The sequence below is a fragment of the Aethalodelphis obliquidens genome, unplaced genomic scaffold (assembly GCF_003676395.1).
Source record: "Aethalodelphis obliquidens isolate GAN/ISIS:26980383/991018 unplaced genomic scaffold, ASM367639v1 scaffold52, whole genome shotgun sequence".
Classification (NCBI taxonomy): domain Eukaryota; kingdom Metazoa; phylum Chordata; class Mammalia; order Artiodactyla; family Delphinidae; genus Aethalodelphis; species Aethalodelphis obliquidens.
The window spans coordinates 1343171-1352302 of record NW_020837996.1 but is presented as its reverse complement, the minus strand read 5'-3'; the positions used below and the strand labels follow the sequence as shown (position 1 = coordinate 1352302).

Here is a 9132-nt window from a genome sequence, read left to right as displayed (position 1 = left end):
ATCTGTGTCTTCCAGCAGCAGTAAGGGGTAGAAACGGGGTCTAAGCTCAAGTATCTCTCCTATACTGATTTCTTGTCAAAGCAGCAGGCTAATTTTTTTGTTGTTCTTTGTTTGTTTTGGGGTTTTTTTTCTTTGTGTTGTTGTTGGTTTTTTTTTGGGGGGGGGGAGTGCATTACATAGCTTGTAGTAGGATCTTAGTTCCCCAGCCAGGGATGGAACCTGCGCCCTCTGCAGTGAAAGCGCGGACTCCTAACCACTGGACTGCCAGGGAATTCCCCAACACTGATGTTTTAGAGTTGGGATGACGGTCACACTTGACCTGATAATGGCATTAAAGCCTGCACAGCACTGCCTCCTCTGAATCTGGCCTGGAGGTGGGCAGGATGATGCTGGTTCCCATTATCCAAACTGCAGAAGCTCACGGGCAAAGGGTGTCCATGACGTGCCCGTAAAATCCCACAGCTGAGGCCTGGAACCCAGCCACTTCTGGCTCCTGGCTCTTTCCAATTGCTGAGCACATTGCCCACAGCTGGTTGGATGCAGTTATATCTAAGGGTGGAAGCAGAGGTAGCTGGGCACACCCAGCTCAGACTGCACCTGCCCGGGCGACGGCCTTGCTGTGGGGAGCGCCCGTCTGCCCGCCTCCCTACAAAGGGCGATGTCAGAGAGGCTTGTCCTCTGATAGTCAACAGCTCATCCTGCTAGTCAGGGGAGAGTCAAAACATAGTTAAAGTTTAGTGGACTTCATCCCTTAATAATAAAAATAATAAGGGTGCAATTAATAGCAATCCTGTACACTTTTATGGATGCTTTCATCTGAGAATCCAAGTGGTTTGGAAGAGAAGCCATCATTAGGCTGATTTTACAGATGAGAAAACTCAAATGACTTGCCCAAGGTCAGGGCCGAATCAGCCCAGGAGCCACGGGGAGAAGGCCAGGCTCTCTCCCTCCATCCCTCTCTGTACCTGGCACATTGGTAGTTATCTTTCATCTGAGAATCTTACTCTCCCAACAATGATCACCGGTCATCAGTGGCCAAAAGAAAAAAAAAATCTCTACCTGGCTTGCCCATCAGTGGAGGTCTCCATCCTATGCTGCCTCTTCTGACCGACAGGGAAGAGTGAGTGCCATGCCCCGCTACCATCCCCCATTCCCCTGCTCCTCCCCCACGCCCAGGCGGGGCCCAGGGTCCTGGTCTCACCGCTCAGTGGGGGCTGAGGCCCCACGAAGTCAAGAGACTGGGAGTGTGTGACAAAGTGAGAGAGTGGCATGGACAGATACACACTCCCAAATGTAAAATAGATAGCTAGTGGGAAGCAGCCGCATAGCACAGGGAGATCAGCTCGGGGCTTTGTGACCACCTAGAGGGGTGGGATAGGGAGGGTGGGAGGGAGACGCAAGAGGGAGGAGATATGGGGATATATGTATATGTATAGCTGATTCACTTTGTTATAAAGCAGAAACTAACACACCATTGTAAAGTAATTATACTCCAAAAAGATGTTTAAAAAAAAAGAGAGAGACTGGGAGTGAAACAGGCAGCCAGCCCAGTATGTGAAGCCATTTCCAATATAAAAGACTGAAAGTCATTTTGATGATGCCGGTTTTGAGGGTGTGTTTATTCCAGCTCACATAAATCCAGACATTATGGCACGAGGTAAAAACAGGTTTTGGAGTCAGATACACCTGGATTTGAATTTTGACTCTGCCACTTATTAGCTTAAACAAATTGCTTGGCTTCCCTGAGCCTCAGTGTCTTTTCTTCCCCTCAACCCCAGAACCTCAATGTCTTTATTCGTAAAATCAGTATGGCTGTTACCTTAGGTACCTTTGACTCAACAAAATCAGCTACTTGTGCTCTCTCTTTCTTTAATTGAAACAGCGTAAAATGATATTTTGCATATATAGTCCTGAATGTACTGTACATTGCCTTATACATTATAGAACGTGTATATACCCAGGGTGCAGAGGATACATTCCACACCAAATATATCAAAATTTATGGGTAAATATTTCTAAAGGATTTTCGAGAAGAATTTTAACAATATTCAATGTTTGTCTTTGAGCTCTGATTTGGGGCTATAATGTCCTTCCACCATAATAGCCATTCGTGATTGTTGGGAGATTAGAGCCCGTGGGCACTCCACCAGTGGGAAGGGTTTCTATCAGGCACAGTCTAACAAAAGTACGAAGCTGAAAAAAAATTAAAACAAAAACTCTTGCCTCTAGGAAGGAAAAAAGGAGACGGAAGAAGAAAGAAGAAGAGGCAGAAGAAGAGAAAGAGCTGCCCTGAGCGAACGTGATTGGCTAGTACCGTGCGGGGCTGTCCTGACGGTCCTTCTCAGCCCCTCAGCCCTGGAAGATGCATCGTGCAACTCGCTGCACAGATGAGGAAGCAGGTTCCACGTCATGACAGAACCTGTCCAGGTTCACAGAGCCAATAAGCGGCTAACAGGGATTTGAGCTCCCGCCTGTCTGATCCCCGAGCTTGTGTGCTCTGTTGGGTACTTGGAAGTCTTCTTCCTTAGAAGACATTTTTCACGGATTGGATGGTGGAGAGGTATCTGCTTGTATCCATCAGGGTCTGGGCAGGAAACAGCAAGCACACTCACCCCAGGCCCTGATGGTAAGTGAAAGTCAAGGCTGTGGGCAAGGTGAGATGCCTGGGGAGCTACTCCCCCAGACCCAAAGGGATGAAAGGAGGTAGCAGTTCCAGGAATCTGAACAGAGACAGTTATGTAGAGGAGCCCCTTCCCCAGGGTGGGGTTCGGGTGTGGAGGCTACATACCCCACCTCCTTCCTCTACTTCCCCTGATCTCCAGATGGGCTCCCTACTGCCCAAATTATCCTGAAAAGCAGAGGGCGAAGGAGCTAGTTTTCCAAGTCAGCCTCCTAGGACAAAAAGCAGAAGAGAGACGAGTAAAGAGCAGATGTGGGGTGGGATGATGGAGGACCAGTCTTCCTTCAATTATGAAGAGTCCCAGTGGCAGGCTGCCTCCCCTCCCAGAGCCGGGCGGTAAAGTCCCTGCTGGCCCGTCCTAACTTGTTCTGAGAGTTCTTGAAAGATCTTGTCAGGAGGCAGGAAAGCATCCCTCGGAGCTGGTGAGAGAAGGACATCCAGTCCATTTTACAGATGCAGAAGTTGAGGTCCAAAAAGGGCAACGATTGGCACAAACACAACTAGGGGCAGCACCAGGAAGAGAAGATGGCAGATGGATCGTTCATTCTGGCCTCTAGCTGGCATCTTAATCCATCCATCCTTCATTCATTCATTCAGCAATTATCTAATTATCTATGGAGAAGCCAAGGTGTCCCAGACGTCCTAATCGACAGAAAGCCTGGGGCGATGATGTATTTTTTTTCATTCTTCCATGGTTCAGTTATAAATAGTGATAATCACTGACATCTATTCAGTGCTTACTGTTTGCCAGGGACTGTGCGAGGAACTTGCCTCTTGCCTGCATTATCTCATTCAGTCCCCACAATAACTCTCGGAGGGAGGTATGATTGTTACTGTCTCCAGTTTACAAATAGGAAATCGAGACTTAGCTTAAGTAACTTGTCCACCATCACCCAGCTGGGAAGCAATGAAACTGAGCTCAGAGCCTAGATCCTTCTGACTCCAGAAGCTAGTGTTTAAGCCCTGGGCTGCATTTCAGAGGCCCAAACTGGCCACCAGTAGGCCAGGTGCTGCCCATAGACGTGCTTTATTTGTTTTTAACCAAGCCAACGTGCAAAAACTGGGAGATTTCATTTGTAAAAATCCAGATTTCCTTACTTTCCTTTTGAAGGTCTAGAAGACTTGGCTACACGAGGCGTACGTTTCTTCCTGGCACAGCTGCCTGCTATGCAACTTGCCCATGGCTGTCTGCCGCCTCTCTCCATAGACAGCCAGGTTTGTGGTCCTGGCTGGTCTGCCTCTTCGTTCCACGGCAAAATGCAACAGAGAGCATGATACGGGGTGAGTGCCCCCAGGGTGGGGACTGGGGCTTTATGCCCTGGGCAGGGTCACTTTTCCTGCCACTTGGCCAAACCCATGGGAAACCCTCCAAAACAAAGGATCCAGGGCAGTAAACAGCTAATAACCTACCTTTCCTCTGCTCCTCCTGGCCGGCCCCGGCAATGGAGCACAAAAGGCAGCCCCACGATGCCAGGAAAATGCCCAACCAAAGAGGCCCGTCTCCAAATGCAGCCCATGACAACCCCATTGAAGGCAGATAAAACATTTTCAACAATATCACCTTTTATCTTGCTCTGTGGGCCAAAGGGGTAAAACACAGTTGCCAAACACAAATTAACGTGTAATTATTTTCCTTGCCTGAATCATTTTCTTTCATGTGTCAGAGCACGCTGAGCAAATAGCACCACACCTCGAACTTTAATTGTGGTGATCAGGGCTCTGAGCCACAGGAAAGTCTTGCTAACGCCTCCTTCAGCTCTGACTTTCAAGTTGAAGCAACTGATTTTTTTTCCCCTCCTCATCTCTTCTTTTTAAGGAAAAGAGACATATATTGGGGGACGTCTCAGGGCTGCTGCAACCAATATCATGCCTGCTTGGCTATGGGAAAGTGCTTCTCCCACCACAAACCAAATATAAATACAGCCGCCTCTGACAGGTGACTTAGTGAGTTAATAGCTGTTCTTTTCTCTTATTCATTTGGTGGCTAATTATTTGCCTAGTGAGTTTTAGACCACCTATCTTTGTATTAATACTCTAATGGGATACACACTATATTGTTTATCTGCTAAGATGGTCTTGAAGTTTGAGTTGCATGAGAGTAGCAAAGGGAAAAGAGAAGTAGGGGCTTACCATGGGCCTCTGTTGAAAGGAACACGGGCTGGCATCTTCTGATCCTCTAAGCCTGGTTTTGTACGTTATTTTGAGCCATTTCTTCTTTCTGTCTCGGCAGACGTAAGGCGACACTCCCAGGTACGTGGAGATAGTGATGGTTTAGACACGAGAAACCAGCTCTTCACTCACAGGAAAATCGCCTCCCTCTTGCCATTGGGGAAGATCGAATTCAAAGACATCTATGGGGAATCAAAACACAACTGCGGTTCTCCATGACTTCCAGTGCCTCAGCCCCGGGCACGACATCATCATTGAATGGAAGTTCAATCAGCTCTTCCCCAGGCTCATTTGGGATCCTTGGAGATGAAGGAAGATGGTGAGGTTGATGACTTCGCTTTCCTTTAAGTAATTCATGAATCTGGGGGCTGTTTTGAACACGAGACACAAAAGGTCCTTGAGTCTAGAAATGTTTAATCTTTTCCATTGTAGTATTCTTCATTACGATGTGCCCAGCCCATGAAAGTTAGTATTAACATGACTGACACCTAGTAGGTACTCAGCAATATATGATAAGTAGAGGACTAAAATATGCAGAAATGGATATCTTAAGAATTCATTTTGTGGGGGATAGGGGATTTCGTTGGGAATAGGGTTAATTCTTCATTCATGCAGCCGTGAATGCATGAATTTATCTACTCAACAATAATTAAGTGCCTACCCCAAGAACTGAGAGTTCTATAAATAGAAAGACTCAACCCCTGCTCTCAGTAGGAGTCCGGAAGAGGCAAACATAGGTGGGAAAGTTTCAGAGCCCTGGAGTTAGGGCTACTATGGAGACAAACACAGCTGGGGTGCTTGCTGAGTGCTGAACAGCGATTCTTTGAGTGTAATTCTGACATGATATTTTCATTGACATTAACGATGAAGATGAAAGTCAAAGAACAAGGACTATGTTGGAGCCCCACTTGTTTATCAATGTTGTTAGCAACTTCTTTGCGAAGTTGAATACTAGTTTTCAAATATCGAAAGAATATTTTCTTCCGTTTTGGGGGGCTATTCACAATGCAATGCAGCAAGTAGAAGCTGCACTGTTGAGATTTTCTCCATCACTTTGTTAAATCTAGTCAATCAACACAGCAATAAACTAAGCCCTGATAGGTAGCATTTGCCAATTTCCATGGTGTAAATATTCCAACTGTGGCTGATCTCAAAGCTACGACTGTGATGTCACTGAGAGTTGCACAGCAGTGCCGCATTACGTAGCATCGCCACCATACAGATGCACTGGATGTAAATAATCTTCAGAGTATAAATATTAGTAAAATGTAATAAAATAATTAGGAAGTGACAAGTTTTGAGTATTTATGACCTTTGTTTTTAATATAATTTACTTAATTATGTGTTTATAATTGAATCTTTAATAATTGCTGTGTTTAACAGCCGGCTTGCAAAGTTCCTGATAATTTAATAATTGGCTTTCATAGATTGGTAAGGGCAGGCTCAGGCCCATTCCTGGGCCTAACCCAACAGAGAGATCAAGGAGGGCTTCCCAGAGAAGGAGATCCCTGAGCTGAGAAGCACCATAGTGTGGAGAAGATATTGGGCTCCATCCAAAGTCCAACTCCAGGGATTTGAATCTCAAGTCTGCCTCTTCCTGGCTCTGTGACCTTGTTGCTAGTTGCTTGGTTATTCTATGCCTCAGTTTCCTGTTCCTTAAAGTGGGCATGATAATGCCTAACTCCCAGGTTTGCTTTGTAGATGACGTATCTGGCCTCTAGAGATGCTCTCACGTGTTAATTCTTATTGAAAGACAAGTTGGAGCCCAAGGGGAGGTGGGGGAGGATGGGGGCCGTTCCAGACAGACTGGGAGAGCTAATGCACAAAGGCAGACAGGGAGAGAGCCAGGGGTTCATAGAAAGAGCCAGTTGTTCTGCAGACATAGAATCCCTGAAAGGACAAATGAGGCTGGAAGAGTAGGCAGGGGCCTTGAATGTCATGCTCAGAAACTTCGCCTTGATCCTGGAGGTGGGTCCCTCTGCTCCAGGGGAGGACTGTCTGGGCTTGTTTCCCCATCTTGAAAACAGAGCTCACTCAGCCCAGCCCATCACTTGGGATGATTATAGCGATTAAAAGGACTACCTGGCAGACAGTAAAAATGGTTTAGTTATCATTGTTTTTATTATTCTGAGAGCCCTGCTCGCTGCCTGGGAATGACAGGAGATGAATGAAGGTTTGTTATTTATGCTGGACTGTCATGGTCAGATGGCCCCCAGGCAGAGCTGGGAAGGCCTCTGGAAAAGATCTACCTGCTGCCAGAAGTGGCTTTCCTCAGGTGGCGATCTGGAGAGCACAAGAGGTCAACACCTAGGGGAACTCTGTTTGAGTCCCTTTGAAAGAGTGATCACACCAGGTGGTGTCCTCGCAGCCCACAGAAGCTGCTGTCAGTTTCCCAGGGTCCACAGGATGCCATGTGACCCCATCATGGCTGCCCAGAGACCTGGCCCGGAGACTACCTTTCCTTCCTGTGCTGGGTACCCTGTGCTGGGTAGTCAGGTTGATCATCTAGATAATTTTTAGGCCCTAAATGCTATTGCTGAGGAAACAATCAGAGACATTTGCTTGTTTGTTCTGCATGAAATCACCAGTTTGCCTGTTTATAGAAAGCTATTCAAGTCTCTGCCATTTGGCCTGAACAGACGCAAGCCAAGAACTTACTGTTGCTTTTTTAATGAAATACCTACTGTGTGCCAGGGGCTTTCCCAGAATACCACCCACAGTTGTTTGTGAGAGATTTCTGGAGATAAGTCTGGTGGACAGAGGAGCAATGTGTTGACGAAGCAGCTGCACGGCTGTTGTCTCATTAAAGCCTTAGGATGGCTTGAGGGGCAGTTGGTAAGTGCCTTTTCAGAGATAAGAAAAATGAGCCACAGAGAAGTTAAGTGAATAATGGTAACCAGGATGAGTGTTGAGCATCTAGGACAGTGCAGTAGTTTCACATGCATGAACCCATTCCCCAGTCGCTGCACCAGGGTAAAGGAGGTCCTATTATTAACAGCCTCATTTTACAGCTGAAGACTCTGAAGCTTAGACAGATCTTAGCTGCTAAGTGGTGGAACAAGCGTGTCAGCCCTGTTATCACTCCAGAATCCAAGCTCTTAACCATGCCTGGCGAAGGGCCCAGGGCTGGGAGGTGGAGACGGGGCTGCAACCAGCCGGGTTTGTCTCTGAGGGGCTGTGTTCTTCCGTTCCCCACCACTGTTGCGGCTACCATCTTCTCCCACTCAGAGTGGAGATTTTCGCCCTCTGTACGTGGAATAACATCACCTGGGGCTAAGATTCAACTGCCAACGCCGGCGCTGTGTGGGTTCAGGTTTATCCATTGTTTCTGGGTCCACTCGATGAGACCACTGGGTCTCATCCATTTCTAGATATCAATTTAGAAAATTAGAATGAAACTAAAAACCACCCTTTGGCCTCCCTCAAGCTTCTCCTCTCCCCCCAACAAAGGTGCAGCCCCAGGGGTGAGTGAGGCATTACTCCGTGTCCGGGGAGGGCTGGGGAGAAAGGTGCTGGGTAAACATCACACCAGATGTTTTTGTTCTGCCTCTGCGTACCAGCGGGCTGAGAGGGACCAGCTCCTCTGGGAACTGCCAGCTTTGCTATTTCTCACTGCACCCGCTGCTCCATGCCTGGACCAGACACTTCATAGCATGCATCTCCTCCCAAACAGCATCTCATGTTTTTTGTTTGTTTGTTTATTTTTCCCTTTTTTTCTCTTCTTTTATTGTAGCCAAATTCACACCAATTTAAGAGAGCTCATTCTCCACCTCTCCCCTAGGAAACGAAGCAGAGAGAGAATGAGAGAGGACAGGAGGCTGAAGGAGCAGAAAACCATCAGAGAGCAAATCTATACGCTGTGCTAAATGCCACTGGGAGAGAGGTTTTCCCATTATTTTCTGCTTACCTCGGTGGAATCTGTTTCTCATAATAAAAATATAGTCAAGAATGACTGGTGGGGGCTTCCCTGGTGGCGCAGTGGTTAAGAACCCGCCTGCCAATGCAGGGGACACGGGTTCAAGCCCTGGTCCAGGAAGATCCCATATGCCACGGAGCAACTAAGCCCGTGTGCCACAACTACTGAGCCTGTGCTCTAGAGCCCATGCTCCGCAACAAGAGAAGCTACCACAATGAGAAGCCCGTGCACCACAACGAAGAGTATCCCCCGCTCGCTGCAACTAGAGAAAGTCCGCATGCAGCAACAAAGACCCAATGCAGCCAAAAATAAATAAATAAATTTAAAAAAAAAAAAAAAAGAATGACTGGTGGGCCCCTCATCTCTG

At 47.2% G+C, this 9132-nt stretch overlaps 1 long non-coding RNA gene across 3 annotated transcripts; it reads left to right on the top strand.

Moving 5' to 3' along the window:
• The first annotated feature begins 1511 nt into the window (after positions 1-1511).
• Positions 1512-8867, top strand: LOC113608202 (uncharacterized). 3 transcript variants are annotated; one of them, XR_003428250.1, is made up of 4 exons: positions 1512-2626; positions 3792-3961; positions 4911-5168; positions 8583-8867. It is a non-coding gene; the product is annotated as an uncharacterized LOC113608202 (long non-coding RNA). The 3 variants fall into 3 exon arrangements; XR_003428251.1 differs by having other exon boundaries at positions 1512-2654; positions 8631-8867; XR_003428249.1 differs by having other exon boundaries at positions 1512-2654.
• Positions 8868-9132: the final 265 nt, after the last annotated feature.